This window comes from Anser anser (genome assembly GCF_964211835.1).
Source record: "Anser anser genome assembly, chromosome: Z".
Lineage (NCBI taxonomy): Eukaryota > Metazoa > Chordata > Aves > Anseriformes > Anatidae > Anser > Anser anser.
Window position 1 is genome coordinate 74,037,300 of NC_139723.1, and position 19,875 is coordinate 74,057,174.

The 19,875-nt window shown below is 43.0% G+C and overlaps 1 long non-coding RNA gene across 1 annotated transcript; it reads left to right on the plus strand.

The window, feature by feature from the left end:
• Window positions 1-19: 19 nt before the first annotated feature.
• On the plus strand, window positions 20-9,291 carry LOC310890055. The gene is made up of 3 exons (XR_014576998.1): window positions 20-158; window positions 2,374-2,463; window positions 7,008-9,291. It is a non-coding gene; the product is annotated as an uncharacterized lncRNA (long non-coding RNA).
• Window positions 9,292-19,875: the final 10,584 nt, after the last annotated feature.

The window sequence follows — 19,875 nt, forward strand, 5'->3', positions numbered from 1 at the left end:
GGTGAGGTGTGAGGTGTTCCGGGAAGGACATGCCCCAAGCTCATTGGGTCACTGCTTCCATTGCATGACTGAACCATCAGAAGGCCTCCTTCAAGCCTAGCACTTGTCCTTCTCAGTGTGTTCAAAGTGAAGGTTTCCCCAGTTCGTAGCAGTTTTAGGTAAGAGAAGTCTTCTGTCTCATGATTCCTTTTTCCTAAGCTGCTTTTACATGTTAAACTTTATTCATGCATTCTGTCTGTTTTCATTGCTCTCCTCCTGATTGTTGCCAATTCTTGGAGCTTGGTTACTTTTCTCTCGGTAGGATGTGGACTGAGAAGTCCTCACAGCCAGTATTACTTTTCTACCTCCTTATACATATTTTACCTTTTTTCATAACAGCATAATGTTGTCAACATGTTGCACTGAGGCACCCTGACACTTTTCTTCCGAATTGTTCTCTGGACGGATGTTTCCCACCCTCTATTAAGTAACACCCTGCTGCTTTAGTCAGGTTTTCTTTCCTTTTTTTTCATGATGCTTTTACTTTATAGTCAAGCAAATGATCTCCTGTGAGAGAGTAGTCTTATTCTTCAGTGTTACCCTGGAGAATTACATCTATTTCACCCATCCTGTGCATGGTGAGTCATGTAAACTGAACTTTTCATAGATGGTCACTGGTTACTCATTTTGCATTGCCCACATGGATGTTTGGAGGCACTAGTACTAACCATTTACTGCTCCATCAGAATGCAGAGGGGTTAAGTACATGAAAGGTCATCTAGCTGCATAGTTTTACTGAAAATTCGAGTCACAGATGTCTAAAGATCAGATGCCAAAATTGTGACATGTTTTTTCTTTTTTTTTTCCTTATGCTCGTTAGCAACTCACTGTAACATGTTAATAATTTCTGTCTTCTGATGTGTTTAGACAGTATAATTAGAAAAGCATACTGAAAATTTATCAGTTCTATATGTGAGAGTAGGCTTTGAATAATATGCAATAAATATAACGTGGGAGGTTCATACATTAAACAATCTGGTAGGAAAAATGACATATGTAATGAAAACTAAAGGGAATAAATTAAGACAGCTTTGTTCTAGCACTTTTTAAATTTTGAATGGGTGTATTTGAACTCCTTTTGGCCTTTTAGTGTAGGGGTGGAAAAAATTGTACATACTATTTTAAAGATAAAATATGTTATTTTCTGCTTTAAGACCCCTCGTCTGTGTGTGAAAGTGTTTCTTCTTTTAGGCATTTACTGGAGATACATGTTAAAAAATCTGCCATTATACTTAAAGGCTTCTTAATCATTTCAACTCTGCTGTGGATTACAAGTTTTCAGCCTCTTCTCACCTGACTGTTTGGATAGCAGCAGTAATGTCTGATGCTGCTTTTCCACACTGATCCACATAATCCAGCAGTTCCAGCATAAGCAATGTAGTAGCTTATTGTTTTTGAACGCACCATACTTCTGAACTGGCTTCTCACTGCTGTCTAGGTACTGATCAATTCAGGGTACTGTTTAGTATCTAAAAACCTAAGAAGTTATGGAATAATATTTATAAAGAATTTATAAAGTATTTCAAAAAACAAGTTGCCAGATTTTTCACATATGAGGCAGGAAAACTGAAATAGAATAGAAAAACACACAGATAAATCTAAAAGAGAACTGGGCACTGCGATGTACAGTGTTACAATGTCTAAAAAACTTTAAGTCCCAAGTTAGGTCCCAAAGATCTTTATATACTGAATCATAGAAATGTAGACTGTAAAGGCATAGACAAAGACATCCATTCCAGCCTGAGATCCTCTTTAACTTCAGCTCTGAATTCCCCCCCACCCCCTCTTAGATGTATAGTTGCTCACATACATGTGTCCAAGGCCCTGCTCAGGTATGACACAGCTGCATAACCTTAACCCAGACTGCTACGAGATAGTTGTGAGAACATCTGTAGAGAGATAAGGAAGAAGTACAGATAGAAGTAGGGCTGTTGACATGAGATCAATGGCACTTCAAGGATTTAGGAGGGAAAACACCAGCATGAAGAGTTATAAAATCCCAAAAGGAAAAATCACCTGGGGAAGGCTAGTCAAGCTAGTCAGTCTAGTTGGGGACTAGCTGGGAATCAATATGTCTTACCATCATTGTTGATGGAGCTGGTGGAGGGTGGCAACTGGGCGATGCTGAGAATCCTGTCCAGGGGAGCCATGGGAAGTGACCCTTCCCATTCTTCTTCATGCCTTCCTGCCCTGCAAAGGCTTCTTGGGTAAATTAACAAAAGTGGCAGGCATAGTAATGCCTAGTCTAATAGCTCATTAAACCCTAGCTAGCTTTTGTGTGTGTTAGCGAATAAGTAACTGCTTTTTTTTGAATTATGTATATTCTTTTTACAGAGTGTCTGCACTTGCCTAAAAGTGTCTGAACAAACTGACCAAGGAGTACCATAATACAACTCCCATTCAAAGCAGGCCTTTGCCTGTCTGGTAAGTCTGGAAAGCCTTCAAGAATGGCAATTTCAGAACCTTCCTGGGTAACCTGTTTTAGCTTTTCTTCTAGAGAAGAAATTTTCCTAATATTCATCCTGAGCATCTCAAAGCAGTTTCTGACTGTTGCCTCTTTCTGTCTTTAGTTATTTGCCATTTCTAAGAAATGTTGCTTGTCCACTTTGTAACTGTTTTTCAGATAGACATAGGTTGCCTTTGCGTGGTCTCTTAGTCTCCGCTTTGGAAAATTAAGCAGGTTTGCAGTTCATATGCTCTAAGCCCCTGACAGTCTTGGTACCCCTCTGCTGTATCTTCTCCTGTTTCTCAACATCTCGCTTGAACTAAACTGCCTAGAACTGGACACAGTATTCCAGTTTCCTCACTGCAAATTAGAGGGACTATCATAGCTCTGCACCTGCACACAGGGCTCTATCATGACTCCTGTTTGTTCCCCATGCTGTATCACTTCAGGTGGGCACCCAGGCATGATGATTTCTCCCAAAAGTATGAGAGCTCCCCCCATAAAGCTTTCGGCTTCCTTTATGTGTGCATAAGCTTGGGGTGGCAGCCAACAAGTCCACCACTTCCCACTCATGTATAAATGTCTGAAAGGAGGGTGTCAAGAGGATGGAGCCAGTCTCTTTTCACTTGTGCCCAGTGACAGGACAAGAGGCAACAGGCACAAACAGAAGCACAGGATGTTCTGGCTGAATATGAGAGGGCACTTCTTTACTGTGAGGGTGACAGAGCACTGGAACAGGTTGCCCAGAGAGGCTGTGGAGTCTCCTTCTCTGGAGATATTCAAAACCCGCCTGGGTGCCCTCCTGTACAATGTGCTCTAGGTGATCCTGCTTGGCAGGGTCGTTGGACTAGATGATCTTCAGAGGTCCCTTCCAACCCTGGCCATTCTGTGATTCTGTGATTCCCTCACTTCATTGTCAGTCATCATCTCTCTCTCCAGTATTCTAGTTTAAAGATCACTTTGGGATGGCCAACTTGTTGGCAAAGATGTTTTTGCCCTAGTTAGTCAGGTGGCTCTCATCTCCCAGCAGTCCTCAGTCCTCAACAAGTGTCCCATGGTCATAAAATCTGACTCCTTTGTGTTGACACCAGCTGTGCAAACATATATTGACCCTCGGAAATCTCCATTTCCTGAAGGAACCTTTTCCCTTCTATAGTAGGGTTGGGGAGGCACCACCTGAGTTCACATGTCCTTAAGCATCACCTCCAAGCCAAATGTTCACACTTGATACACTCAAGGTCTCCTCTCATAGCATCATTGGTGCCCACATGCAAGATCAGCATGAGATACTAGTGTCAGTACCAGGCAAGCCTTAGCAGTCTCTCTCTCCACAATGTCCTGGATTCAAGTCCCAAGATGTTTTGATGCTTTGTTAAACAGAGTTCCCAGGCCTTCATCTGCATCCAGGACACTGAGCCTATTCTGTAGCTGCACATCTGCAGGCAGAGAAGGAGCCATCTTCCTGGTGCCAGAAGTTGAAGATTCCAGCTATCACCATCATGAGAGTCTCCATTTCCAACCCAATGCACACATGCTGCTTGCCCTCCTTTCAGTTGAGGATTCAGGCTCTCGAATTTGTAGGACCTTGGAGAAGTTCTGGTGAGCTGCACTTAAACAGGCCTCTTTCTAGCATCCTTCCTCTCAGAGGAATGTTGGAAAGAAGAACTTAAAACACCCTTTTATAGAAGTTCATAGACCGTTTTAAAAGTCAAGATACCCTGAAGCTCTCTCTGTCCTGAAGCTCTCTCTTTCTGGCAGTAGCAGGCACCCTGAAGTTCATGGAATCATAGAACAGTAGAATGGTTTGGGTTGGAAGGGACCTTAAAGATCATCTAGTTCCACCCCCCTGCCATGGGCAGGGATACCTCCTACTAGATCAGGTTGCCCAGGTCCACATTCAACCTGGCCTTGAGCACTTCCAGGGAAGGGGCATCCACAAATTCTCTGGGCAAAGTGTTCCTTCCAGTGCCTCACCACCTCTTAGTAAAGAATTTCTTCCTAATGTCTAATCTAAATCTCCCCTGTTTTAGTTTAAAACTGTTCCCCCTTGTCCTATCACTATCTGACAATGTAAAAAGTCACTCTACATCTTTTTTATAAGCACCTTTTAAATACTCAAAGGTTTATATGAGGTATCCCTGGAGTCTTTTCTTCAGGCTGAACATCCTCAGCTCTCCTAGCCTGTCTTCATAGGAGAGCTGCTCCATCATTTTTGTGGCCCTCCTCTGGACCCGCTCTAACAGCCCCACATCCTTCTTGTGCTGGGGACCCCAGACCAGGACGCAGCACTGCAGGTGGGGCCTCACAAGGGCAGAGCAGAGGGGCACAGTCCCCTCCCTCCACCTGCTGCCCACCCCTCTGTTGGTGCAGCCCAGGACGCAGTTGGCCTTCTGGGCTGCAGGCACACACTGCTGGCTCGTGTCGAGCTTTTTGTCCACCAGAGCCCCCAAGTCCTTCTCTGCAGGGCTGCTCTCAGTGGGTTCTTCTGCCAGTCTGTGCTCATGTCTGGGATTGCCCCGACCCAGGTGCAGCACCTTGCACTTGGACTTGTTGAACCTCGTTATGTTCACATGGGCCCAGTACTCAAGCTTGTCCAGGTCCCTTTGGATGGCTTCCCTTCCTTTTGTTGTATCAAACACACCACTCAGCTTGGTGTCATCTGCAGTCTTGCTGAGGATGCAACGTCTATGTCATTGATAAAGATACTAAACAGCACCGGTCCCAAGATGGACCCCTCAGGGACGCTGCTCATCACCGGGGCCTCCACCTGGACATAGAGCCATTGACTACAACTCTCTGGATGCGCCCATCCAGCCAATTCTTTATCCACTGAATAGTTCACTCTTCAAATTTAGAGAAAAGGATGTCATGTGGGACCATGTCAAAGGCCTTGCAGAAGACATCAGTCAGTCTTCTCTTGTCAACTGATGCAGTCACTACATCATACAAGGCCACCAGATTGGTTAGGCAGAATTTGCTCTTGGTGAAACCATGCTGGCTGTCTCAGATCACCTCCTTGTCCTGCATGTGCCTTGACGTTGCTTCCAGGAGGATCTGTTCCATGATCTTCCCAGGCACAGAGGTGAGGCTCACTGGTCTGTAGTTCCCCTGGTCTTCCTTTCTAACCTTTTTAAAAATGGGAGCGATGTTTCCTTTTCTCCAGTCACTGGGAACTTCACCTGCCAGGACTTTTCAAATAAGATGGAGAGAGGCTTGGCAACACCATCTGCCAGTTCCCTCAGGACCCTGGGATGTGTGGCATCAGAGAGTTCAATGACCTAGTGGAAGTTTCCATAAGGTCTAGAAAATCTACAGGCAGAGCATGGAAACTGATGTGTAAACTGCTGTCTGTTGGTTGCCTCTGTTAGTTGTCATTGTTATGTCATGTCTTTTCCTTTGCTTTGCTTTCTGCAGATACTAATATAAGCAGGGTTCATTATTAGGAGCATTCAGGTGAGAAGTATTGAGCTTATGCTTTAGGAACGCAAATTTTGAAATGATTACTATTTAGGATACTACAGCAGCCTACACTGGACTTGTGTAAGAAACTTTAAGTGGCAACACACCAAAACTTGGATTCTAAATAGCAAGTCCATGGAATATATAACACTAGAAGATTAAATGCATCAGATAAGTAAAAGGCATAAAGAGATTCCTCTGTGTGTGTGCATCTTTGTTTTTGTGTCTTTCTTCAGACAGGGATTGTTGATAATAAGTACTAATGTTAGGAATTCTTCACATTGTCTGCCTACATATTCAGGCCGTGTAGGGTTGAACTCACTAAGAATTCATGTGGGCATGATTCTGGGGTAAAAAATAAACAAGTCAGGAAAATACTCAGATCCTTCTGCATATTTTGCAAATCCTCTTTGCTGATGTTTGCCTGGACAGAAAAAATAACCTGCTCTAAGAGAGAAGACGAGCTTGATTACAATTCTGATACTGAGTAGAAAAACAGTCATGACACTTAATCTCCTTGAGATTTGCTACATATGTTGAATCTCTTATGCAGTAACTTGTATGGAAAAGCTTGAAGTTCTTTCAGTTGTAAATCTATATTTAAAATAGTGTGAAAGAGTCTGAAAGGCCATCCTTAACCCTATAGCAGAATGAATCATGCCCACATCCTAATTCTTGGAACATTCTTTAAAACTTTCATTGCCCGAAATTCTACTGCTTTCCAAGACAGTCTAGCTAGAGCTAGAACCTAACTATCCTTAGCAGTAGAAAATTCTCTAATATGTAAACCAAAAATCCTTACTAGCTTTTTATCCCCACCACTTTCTGCCTACAAAGTCCAAAGACCAAATTATTCTCTTGTTTGGCAGACGCCTCTGAAGTATTGAAGGTAAATCACAGGATCAGCTCATCCCTCTCTAGGTTGAATAAATTCAGTTCTTTCAGTAGTTTAAAGAGTACTGATTGTGATCACTGCTATCCTCATCACTCCCGAAGTCCAGTTCTAAAAGAAGAAATAAAGGACACAACACTCACACCTCATCAACACTGTATTTTCTTACAGATGACACTTCTGTTCCTACCTGTCTGTTTATTTGCTCTTTCTTCTGAAGAAGGATGTTGTTGACTGAAGATCTGCCTGTGATTTTCTGTAAGCCACAGATCATGTTGTCAGCTTCTCTTTATCCTGATTGTTCAATTGATTATTTCTGCTTAATACTACAACATTGCACTGTCCCTATTGATACACCATTTCTCTATTTTGTCTATTTTCAATTTTAATTCTGTTTTCTAATGTGCTTGTAATCTTTCATAGCTTCATACCATTTGGAAATCCAATAAGCATCTTATGTTTTATCAGATTGCTGAGTGCTAACAGACAAAACAGATTCTTTGCAACTCCACTCAAGACATTGTTCCTTCTTAACAGTGAACCACTGTTAACTGCTTTCTGCCTGCACAGTGATAACTTCAAAAACCCAAATAAAACAAACTACTATTTTCCATAAACAGTGTTCCTCATGCAAGATTTAATTTCCTCCAGAAACAACTTTTATTTGACATCAGTAGTTGCAGAAGATTTGGTACTGATTTGGAGCAAAGGACAGCACTGTGTTCTCAAGCTGAGCTGTACTGGACTGAAGAATGTGTATTGAATCAGGTGTACTATGTAGTGCAGCCAGAATGCCAACAGGATTTCAACAGTATTCATGGAGTTCCTCTGTGAGTAATTTTGGTCATCCCACAGCTGCAGAGGAAAGTCAGTGAAACTGTGTAATTATATCAGTGGTGGACTGAGCTAATATTCTTTGCCTCTCGATAGGCATCTTGGAGTCAAGCTGGGATTCTTGGCTGCCAACATGAACTGTGTCTGGAAATGTAGGAGGAATGGTCTGCACTTGTTTTGCTGGTGTACCCTGAGTATCCTACATAAATAAACTTTGTGCTTTCTGTAGACATTTCCATTCTGCCTGTGGGAGGTTGCTGTAAAGGGCCTGAGCTTGTATCAAATTGCAATGTGTGGTACACAAACCTGTGTGGCTCCAGCAACATTCTCTCCTCCAGGCATATTTCTTTGATCAAGTAATAATTGTGGTTCTTAACAAGAGATGGTGCAAGTGTTATATGTGTGTAATCTGATAACAATCTCAGCTAACATGTAACAAGTGTACGTCTGTTCTAAAAATGAAAAGCACAGTAGCATAAGTAAACTATGGGACTGCTGAAGAAAAAAAATGATCATTTATTTGCCATTAACTAATAACGGCACAAAATTCATGATGTTAAACAATATTTATTAAGGTATTTATTAAGAATTAATATGTCACTTCAAGTCTCCATCTGTACAATCCTTAAATTCAGTCCTTTAGTCATCCTTTGAGGTTGTTCCAAGCAAGCGTTTGAACGTCTTTCAGCTGAGGATAGAATTGAATCACACTCTTCACTTACAAGTAGAGCATTGTGGCCAGTAGGCTGTTAAAAAAGGACTGTGTGCCTTTACTTTTTAATAGGGGGTGTCCTCAACATGTTCCTGTGAGGGACAAATATGTGCAACATGCAATAATCATAAATATTCATACCCTTAGAAATGGACCTCCTGGGCATTCCTCCACCTAGCTTTTGACCTCAGAATTGTTTTTGCAGGCTATATGCACCTCACACTGAATTCTGTGTGTGTGAAGTCTAAGTGCTCTAGGAATTTGAATGAAGAGACGCCAGTTGTACTCAGACTTCCAGATTAGTGTATAACTAGATGGGATTTCAGAGGGAGAATTGTTTTTTTGCCTAAGAACCTCTTTAGATGACTATATGCTTTACTGGATCATCCCAGATAGAATCGGCTCAAAAACATCTACTCGTTGGGACACAGGATATTTTCCATTAGTTTTTCCTAGGAGAAACTCTGTGCTACCATCTTGTGGTAAACTAGAGGAAGATACATCAAGAGCAAACATTTTTTTCTTGTACGGGTGTCATGGGTTAAAATTCATTCCATATTTGGATCATTAGACTAGTAAAATATGGAGAGTGTGATGGAACACTCAAGGACAGGAGAGTAAACAGAACTTAGGGTGCTGAGACAAAGTTGTCATATATAGAGTTTGCGTGCTCAAAAAATCATGGGTTCATGCTTTTTTGCTGTGAGAAAGTTTGCTAGAATGTAAAACAGGGCCCAGGATTTGTGTGTGTGTGATCAAAACATTATAGTGTTAGCAGAGCTGCTTGCTTTCCTTTACACTGGACTTATTCAGGTCATCTCTACTCCACTGTCTGTCATGTCCAAATACAACAGCACATGTTTAGTGACTGTATAATGGAGGTGGGCATACCCAGAAGCAGGAAGAGAAGATTCTCTGTGGATTCTTGCTGTGCTATGGACTTTTCACCCCAATGTAAGAACAGTTAAAACCCCAGTATCTGACTCAGAAATCATGTCTATTTCCCACTGAAGCCAATAACAGTAAAAGAGCTTTAGTTGATATGCATTTTTGTCCAGCATAGAACGGATGGAATCAGGGTAACCAGAGGAGATCCAGGTAAGAATGAGGTCCCAATTTGACCAACATTTGCAGAGCAAAAATCAAGAATTTAAGAGTGAATACTCCAAGATCAGATCAATGCATGGACATTGATGCTTCCAGATGCAAAAAACAGTATTCCAGTAGGAGACAGCAGCTAGCAAGAGATGACACAAAGGTTACTTCTCTGAAGTCTCTTTGGTGTCATGATACTAGCCTGAGGCCATTCCTGAGTTCTGGGACACACAGAGCAACTGACAGGATCTGATGTAACACTGGCAGGCTTCTCTGCCAGCTGGTTACACAAGTAAGGAGGCAAAGAGCAGTTTTCCACAGGGTGAGTATTGGCTTGCTGCAGAAAATACTTGTTTCTATAGGTGTTTCATTTTCCAGAATTAGTGCTATGCTATTCTAACCCATGAGAGAATTGTCCAGTTCACACACAGTTTCAGAATATGAGCTGTAGACTGAATTGAGAAATCTGAAATAGTGGTTAAGTGGGTTTGACACAGTGCTTTGAGACATCTATTCTAGTTATTTATAATGAGTGGGTATTTCCACTGTAGCAAGCATGAGGGTATTGGAGCAACTCTGAACAGTCCCCAGATTTCCTTTAAAAATTGTTCTCAGAAGTTATTTGGACTGAAGTTTAATAAAAAATACAGCAGCCTACAGTAGATAACTAGCATAGAAAACTCCAGCCCAAAAGAGTGTCTGAAATGTATAAAGAACTAGAAGTAGTATCTCCAAATGGTAACACTACCTTTATAAATGGTACTATTATTAAACCTGCTTATATGTCAGTTCACAATAGTCAATGAAATTAATCAGAAATTAGATTCGTAGGGCCCTTGGTGATGTAAAAAAAAAAAAAAAAAACTTCATTTTGTCCCATTCTTTGGCTTTAGATACTTGTATTCAGCATTTTTTACCTGGGGAATCTTATTCAGTAGAAAGTTCATGGAAAGGAGAATCGAGATCTAGAAGAGGAGGTATGCATTCTCAGATGTTATACAACTGAAAGTACCTCAGCAACAATCAGAATCAGTTAGTGAGTTAGTGCAGGATTTCCTATCTGCCATGCCAAATAAAAGAATCACAGATTAGAAGGGTTGGAAAGGACTTCTGAAAATAATCTAGTCCTGGAAACCTGAGCACGGGGGATGCCCTGAAGAGACCATCGAGGAGGACACGATAAGAAACTGAGGAACAACTTATCACCTGCTAAGGTGAAAAAGAGCCTGGGAATGAGGAAATTGGCCCGAGAAAGTGGAAACATGCATGAGAAATCAAGAGATATTTAAAGAATATCAGGAACATCATCAGCTATTGGCTGTCCAAGGAGGATGATAGAAACGAACCGCATCTCTTGGTTACCTGAAGTGGTGGTGTCATCATAGAATCATCACAGAACCACAGAAACACAGAATGGGCAGGGTTGGAAGTGACCTCTGAAGATCATCCAGTCCAACCCCCCTGCTGAGCAGGACCACCTAGAGCACATTGTGCAGGATGGCATCCAGGCAGGTTGTGAGTATCTCCAGAGAAGGAGTCTCCACAGCCTCTCTGGGCAACCTGTTGCAGTGCTCTGTCACCCTCACAGTAAAGAAGTGTCCTCTCATATTCAGCCGGAACATCCTGTGCATCTGTTTGTGCCCATTGCCTCTCATCCTGTCATTGGGCACAACTGAAAAGAGACCGGCTCCATCCTCTCCACACCCTCCCCTCAGATATTTATACACATTAATGAGGTCTCCCCTCAGTGTTCTCTTTTCCAGGCTAAACAGGCCCAGCTCTCTGCCTGTTCTCATAAGACAGGTGCTCCAGTCCTCTCATCATCTTAGTAGCCCTCCTCTGGACTCGCTCCAGTGGTTCTATGTCCCTCTTGTGCTGGGGAGCCCAGAACTGGACACAATACTCCAGGTGGGGCCTCACCAGGGCTGAGTAGAGGGGGAGGATCACCTCCCTTGAGCTGCTGGCAACACTTTTCTGAATGCAGCCCAGGATACCGTTGGCCTTCTTGGCCACAAGGGCACATTGCTGGCTCATGGTCAGCCTGCTGACCACCAGGACTCCCCGGTCTCTCTCTGCAGAGCTGCTCTCCAGCAGGTCAGCCCCCAGCTGTACTGGTGCTTGGGGTTGTTCCTCCCTAGGTGCAGGACCCTGCGCTTGCCCTTGTTGAACTTCAGGAGGTTCCTCTCAGTCCTACCTTCCAGGTTGTCGAGGTCCCTCTGAATGGCAGCACAGCCCTCTGGGGTATCAGCCACTCCTCCCAGCTTTGTGTTGTCAGCAAACTTTCTGAGGGTGCACTCTGCCCTCACCCAGTTACCGAGTCCCATGATAAATTCCCATCCCCCAGATGACTTCCATCTGTGTTGCTTTTTAGGATTTTTATTTTTTCCTTAAATGCGGGGCCTGGCCTGGCGGCTTCTGTGGTCGCCAGCCCCAGGCTCCTCCTGCTGGACCCTATGCAGCCATGACGTGTCCCCGGCGTTGGTGTTTAGTGGGGACCGGGGCCGTCTGCGCCCGTCTTGCTCTCAGTGCCACGAGAAGCTTCGGATGAGCTGTCGTGGCGTGGAGGGGCTGCGCTCCCTGCGCCTGGGCGAGACGCTGCAGGACCGGTAGCTGGAGGGGCTCCTCCGCTGCTGCTGCTGCCGTCGCCCTGGCCCCCCATTGCGTTGGGCCCTTCCCCGGGGCCGGCGAGCCAAGGTGTCCCACACGGAGCGTGGCACCAGCCTCACGATGGCTAGGATGGGCCACTGGCAGAGTGGGCAGGAGGCTCTGTGGGCAGCCCACGGCTGGATGCACTCCGTGCAGAAGGAGTGCCTGCAGGGGTCCAGCTGAGCTGCGTCAGCCAGCGGGCCCAGGCAGATGGTGCATGACTCTTCTCTGGGCACCTCCACTCGCAGCTCCTGGTGTGGCTGGCTCATGGTGCCTGCCTCTGTCCTGGTGGGGAGATGCTTGTCCTCTGCGGGACGCTGCTCTGATGACAAGCAGGTATCAAGCACCTCCGGTCCTCAGCACCTCCCTTGCGGGTCGCTGGCAGAATCTCAGAGAGCCGCAGCTCTCCAGCAGTACCTTGATGCCTTACGCTCCACCAGGAAGACCTTAATGCCTTGCCTGCAACCAGAGGGGTCTCAACATCTTACGTGGCACCAGAAGGACGTTGACATTTCGTGTTCCACCAGAAGGACCGGGGTGCCTCACCTGCCACCCAGAAGGACCTCGCATCTCTCGTGTCACAGGAAGGACCTTGACGTCTCGTGTGCCACCAGAATGACCGCGATGTCGTGCCTTCCACTAGCAACACCTCCAACTCTCACGCTCCAGCAGTAGGATCTCGACCTCTCGAGTGCCACCAGCTGGACTGGACGCAGGCTGGATGCTCAGGGCACTTATGGCCAGCTGCCTTTTGTGAGGCCATAGGGTGACAGCAACTCTCTGGTGACATCACAAGGCTCTTGGGGTGCCCCTGGTGGCAGCACTTAGGGAATTAACGTGACTGTTCTGAGAAAATGCTGACGTGAAATGGCTGCTCCACGCTGACAGGAGCAATGTCTGCCATGCTGGGGTCCAGGCCGGGAGCTTGGCCTTCGTCCTGGGAACTGTGCCTGGGAGCCAGGGACATCCTTGATGTGCAGCTGGACACATGAGCATGGGAGATGCCCTGAAGAGACCATCGAGGAGGACACGATAAGAAACTGGGGAACAACTTATCGTCTGGGAAGGTGAAAGAGCCTGGGCATGAGGAGGTTGGCCCGAGAAAGTGGAAACATGCATGAGAAATCAAGAGATGTTTAAAGAATATCAGGAACATCATCAGCTATTGGCTGTCCAAGGAGGACGGTAGAATCGAACAGCATCTCTTGGTTACCTGAAGTGGTGGTGTCATCATAGAATCATCACAGAACCACAAAATCACAGAATGGGCAGGGTTGGAAGGGACCTCTGAAGATCATCTAGTCCTACGCCCCTGCTGTCCACCAGGACTCCCAGGATTCTCTCTGCAGTGCTGCTCTCCAACATGTCAGCCCCCAGCCTGTAGAGGTGCTTGGGGTTATTCCTCCTGAGGTGCGGGACCCTGCACTTTCCCTTGTTGAACTTCATGACGTTCCTCTCTGCCCAACTGTCTAAACTGTTCATGTCTCTCTGAATGGCAGCACGGCCCTCTGCTGTATTATAAAACTCCTCTCAGTTTTGTGTCATCAGCAATCTTGCTGAGGGTGCACTCTGTCCCTTCATCCAGGTCATTGATGAATAAGTTGAACAGGACTGGACCCAGTACAGACCCCTGGTGGACACCACTATCTACAGGCCCCCAACTAGACTCAACACCACAGATCACAAGCCTCTGAGCTCTGCCATCCAGCCAGTTCTCAATCCACCTCACTGTCCACTCTTTCATCCCCTTGTTGGGTTTAGCAGTGCTTCTAGGCAAGGCTGGAAAAGCCTAGCTTTTGCGGAATAAGAGCAGTTGGAAGCAGACCATGGAGCAGTGGACTGAGAACACAAAGCAGTCAGCTACTCTGTAGAGTACTGGGAGCTGAGGTCTCTGTAGCTGATGATGCTGGTAACAATTATTAATAGTGGGGATGCAGACTCTGGAAGAAACAACCCTGAGAATATGTCAGCATAGCTGTTTGTGGCTACACTCACAGGTGTCCATGTTTAGGGGGATTATGGTCGTTCCTACACCAGTTATTCCAGCCCTGGTGTTAAATCAGCAATACTCTGAGGCAGGTACAATTTAGACTAGAGAAAAGTTCTGTTCTCTTCATTGCTCACACTGCTTCTCAGAGAAGAGTAAGTGCTGCCGACTGGTGGCTTTTCTGCTGATGTAAGGTGTGTGGCTGTGTGCCACGAACAAGGTTGCAATACTTGTATCACTTGGCAGTATGATTTTTTTTTTCCTCTTCTGACATATGTATAGTGCAGATCAGGTCTTACTCTACAAGGGTACCTTTTCTGATTTAGTTCTAATGCTTTTCATGCAAGAAACACAGGCTAGAAAAATATCACCCTCATGCTAGATTGTGTCACTCGGAGAGGTATTTCAGTGTGTACTCAGTATTTAAATGCACTTCTTGGATGATATGCTGTTCAATGTCAGCAGTTTCTAAGAGTAAATACCCTCCAGCCAATGCTAGGTGGCGCAGTACGCTAATACACTAAAGTTTTTCAGCTGCTTTAAGGTCTGTAAATTCCTGTAAATTTCCACAGCCTCATATGTTTACTGACGCATTGATTAATGTGGAAGAACATCACTGCTTTTTGTGGCCTTCCTGATTCATGCATTTTCATACTCATCTAAGTAAAAGTCCACACAGAAAAGCATTCAAGATGCTTCCTGCCCCCCGAAAAAACCGCTCTCATTTTTTGTGTGGTGCCTTCCAAGCAGAAGTACAGCTGAGGGTAAACAGAGTTTGGCTGCTTCTAATTTGGGAAAATTGGAGTTTATTTCATTCTCACTGCCCTCTTAAGCACTGCAGGGGTGTGTTTATAGAAGTTTTGTATACTAATAAACCACTGTCTCCAAATACTTACAAAACATTAAAGAAAGCCTCAATGTCAGCTTTTTCTCCCATGGAAAAGGAAAAAAATCTGAAAATGCACTATTAGAGTGCCCTCAATACTTTCGCCTCTTACCATAAAAAAAAAAAAAAAAAAGAAAGCTGAGCCTAGTAGTGAAAAAATAGCCATTTTGATTGGAAAAAAAATATAAAAATAAATAAATAAATAAATGGGAACTACCTGGACAGTTTTGTGAAGATACTTAGTGTTAAATGGAATAATTTTTTGTTTCCAAATTGGGTTGTAGCCAACTGTTCGTGTCTCAGATAGAGAATAGTGTTTACATAAAAAGCTCAAGATAAGTGTCTGTCTCATGTATTCTGTCTCATGTATTGTTATTTGCAGAAGATAACTAAGTGATGATTAATGAGTTATTTATATTCTTTAGAAGAGGTCAGGAGATGAGTTATCAATATTTGAGCAGCAGTATGTGGAATTTTATATAACCCTAATTATCAAAAAGGTTGAGGGTAACGGTCAGATGGTTAATGTACTGAACATTTAGCATCTGCTCCTGTGAGGTGTCAAGTGCCTCAGCAAGGCACTGAGTGCACTCAAATTACATTTAAATAATGAGGAAACTCACTTCCTAGCAGGAGATTCTCAGCCACTGGCAGGATAAAGCTATTAGCATCCAGGCAGTAATGGAGAGTAGGAAAAATCAGTTTCCTTCTTTCAATTTTTTTATTTATTTTTTTTAAGATTTCGACTCCTGAAATGGCTTGCAGAAGTTACCGATGCTCTGTAAACACAAGGCTGAGCTGAGTGTCTGCAAGCAAAATACCTTCTGTCTGCCCTAAGACACAGAATAAGAGCAAAAGCTATAGACAACACAGAGAAATTGCACAGAGCAAGAGGCAATGAAAACCTTGTGTGGTGGATTTACACCATTCACCACGATTTAGTCCTATAGGAGGATAGATGTCCTATAGGTTATCCATAGGATATCTTCATGCATGTCAGTTTGAAGTGGCCTACTTCTTTGTGTGCAGACACATTGGTGTTAGCTTTCTGCTGCCAAGCTCTGCTCTGAGCTAGAAGTGCAATTGCTTAGCAGGCTAATTCTGCAGAAATCTCAAGAATCACAGCACATGGCTCATTTCAAGTCTCACAGCTCATATTTGTAAATTGTTCCACGTTAAGCTGCTTGTCCTGTCATGGGGTTATGAAAGGGGCTTCTTTAGGTCCAGTTTGGTAATGTTCTGCTAGGATACCTATTCTTGAAATTGCCAGAGCCATGCCAGCTTTATGTGGTGTTTTCATACACTGCAAAACTCTTTCTGGCAGGAGTAAACCAGAAAAAAAGGTAAATGATAGTAGTATCCTGCAGGAAAACAACTGAAAGGAACTAGGTGGATATAGAAGTGTGAAACAAGGTGATGCTGCCTGAGAACAGCAAATATCTCCTACTTCGATCCACTGAACCAGTTTTACTGAGTCAGTGTCCACACACTTTGTACAGTGTAATAATAAGAGATACATGCAGAAAGTTTGAGTAGTAAGGCACTCAGATGAAAAAGCCAGCAATAGGTGATTAAATTATTGAGAGATCTCTCTCCTGAACCCTTAATCTCCTCCGTGCTAGGTCCTGCACAAATATTGGACAAAGTGTAAACCCCAAACATCTGTGGAAATATAACATAAAAGACAGATGATGATGATATGCAGAAAGGAAAGCACAAAGAAACAATGTTTGTTATAAATTACAGTAACAGGATTATATGGAAGTCTCAACAATGAAATTTCAGTGACCTTATGATATTTCATGTGAAGGTGCTCTGTGGAAGCAAACAGAGTACATCTGGTTCTCAAACCGTTCAACTATGGCTTCCATGATAGGTCTATGCCATGTCAACAGGGCTAAGCTGGAGCAAGCTACTGAGTATTCTGAAGGAGTATCTGTCTGTGGGAGATAGTAAGCCAGCAGGGGTTTCTGGAGCTGGCATTGTGAGGTAATCCTACGACCCAGCTTAACCCCAAACCACAGACAGAACTGTGGGCCTTCTGGGGAGCCACTGTCATCTTTGTGTGAACTATGCTCTTTCTCTACTCAACTCTCTGAGGGATATGGTAAGTGTCTTGTGGCTCCTAGCCCTCTGGTTTAAGGGTCAACAAGGTTGCCTGTCTTTGAAATAGTCCATGGAAGACCTTCAAAGTGAAGATGCTTGATATCACAAAGAAGGGAAGTCAGTGGTGTGGTACAGGAAGAAGGGTAACCAGTCAAAATGAAAGACAATGACAAGATGCTGGCAATAGCATACTGGATAGATATGAGCATGTCAAACTGTGCAAGGCCGGAGAGGGGAATTCGCTAGTGACTGACATGAGAGATAAGAACCTTCAGAAGATGTTTAGCTAGCTATGTGGATAGAAAAGTGTAAGTTGTAGGAAAGTTATGTGGAAAGGATATTTAAAATTTAGACCTAGCCTGCCAGTAAAGACATTGGAGAGTGCAGTCAATGATAATTTCTAGGTTATTGATCTGAGTGACTAAGTGGAGATATCTTAGAAAAGAAGAGCGTGGGAAGCATAGCAGATTTCTGAGAAAGTTAAGAGCATCATCAAATTTATCAGCAAATGGTTTACAGGTGGAAAAAATTATGGGTGATATGGTGATATGAATCAAATACCCATTAAGAGAACTGGACAAATTATTAGTGTATCTAGGTTTATTCTGCTGAATTAATGTCACAGAGTGAGTTTGGTTTTGCTGATTGGGTAGTAGGCATTGGCTCATTCTTTTAGGAATCTCCTTTTAGGGATTATTCTTCATACCCTATGTTATATGGTAGCATCAAGATTATACCAGGGAACTCATCATTACTGGAGGTTTGCTACCATGGCTTATGACTCAGAATTACCTGTTGAACCCATTTAAATCATTAAAGTACAAAGTTTAACTCCGTGTTGACATAATCATAGAGAAAATGCTCTTTCACTTCCACTCAACATCTTTCTGCTCTTTACACTGTTTCTTCATGTGATTCTCTGAACAGCAGAAGGGCAATCCCTTCTGCGTCCTTACCAATCCACTGTTTTACCATCAACTTCTATATCCTGTCCCAGGCATTGAATGACCACCCAGTTACCAGCTTGTAATTTGATATGTATAATATTGTTGTTCTTATGCCTAGCAGGCATAGAGAAGAAATCAAGAAGTGCCCTCAAATTCATGTAAATTTCCTTTTATGCAATTGCAAGTCATACCTTTTGTATAAAAAACACATTTATTTTGCTTAATCATTCTTGTGAAGCATTATCCCAGAAGAAATGGTAAGTATAAGAATGGTAAGTATAAGAACTTTACGTAATCAGTCCTCATGAGAATGAAATACTCCTGAGCAAACCTATGTTACCTCTAATTCTTACCATAAGGCCACCTCATCTACCTTCTCACCAATTCTATTCACCCAAAAAGCTTTCTGGAGGGTGCATAAACCCTACGTGAAAATACATGAATGTCAACTTGATCTTATCAATTTTTTGTTGTTGTTTTGGCCTTGATGAATGTTACCTTGCAGCTATCCTACACATGCAATGTGAAAGAAAAATAGGAATGATGAAAGACCAGTCATCTCTTTCTCAAGTAGCTGACATTTTTAATCTTTCAAGCTTCAAGTGAGTGCTTAGATTTACTTTGAAGAGTTTGTGGTTGCACTGGCTTTGGTTCATTTTGAGTAACAGAAAGGGATCACAAGATCATGATAACTCTGTTGTGGTTGCCCATGGCTGCATGATTTCTTTGTGGTAACTTGGAGTAATAAAATGCCTTGAAAGCTACTATGAAATCTGCCCAGTAGCTCACAGAACAGTAGATGTTTATGGATAAATGGAGTGTAGTTGTGTGACTGATGGGCAAGGAAGAAACCATGCAGGAGAGACAGGAGACAATAAAGACATTTTAAGGTGACCAGCAAACAGTGAGGAAAACATCTGGTTTGTTTGTTTGCTTCTTTGTTTGAACAAGTAATTATAAGGAGAATTATATTCTATATCCAGAAAATTGTATATCTGCAGGATTATATACAGACTTCAAAATCTGTATGACCTAATAGATGAAAACCTGTTAAATCTCTTAACCTCGTCTGATCCAAGTTTTACTGAAGCATGATTTGTATTTTGGCTAAAGTATGTCTTTATCTATCACAATCACCAGTCGCAATCTAAGAATATTAAAAGATCTTTTCTGTGTTGTTTTTCCCATGTCATTCGAATGCCCTTCAGGTTACTCTAGTATGAATAAACCATTAGGCTGCTATTACTACCATGGGTACTCATGGCATCTTAAAAAGTCACAGTTTGTATTCATATCCTTTGGAAGAGGTGAATGGATTCATATTCTGGGCTGCTTTCAGTGGCTCTATAATAGTGTAACAACTCCCTCAGTGTGAGATATTCCTACCACCAGTCAATGACTAAATAATAAATACATTGTAAAAACTTTCTAATTAGTGTCCCTATTCTTTATTTTTTTCCCTAATAATAATTTCTTCAAGTCTGGTAAATGAGTACTTGTGTGGGTCTATGTATGTATACAAGTTTAGAACTCTTCTTGTCTGACAAATGCTTGTCATAATGGAAAATAAGCAGGTCAGGCAAAGACTTCTAATCTCAGCTTCTAATTCAGTGATTAATCCTCTCTATTGTTTTTTTTTTTTTTAAATGTGATGAAAGGAGTTTGGTGTAAACTTCCTAAATTCTAACAATGTTTGCTTTGCATCTGCAGAAGGCATCTAGCATCCATCTTCTAACACAGCATACATCTCTAGCAACAGTCTCCCACTAAATTGAATGTTTACAAAATGTTTCATTATAATTTTCTAGGATGAGCATTCCTTATGG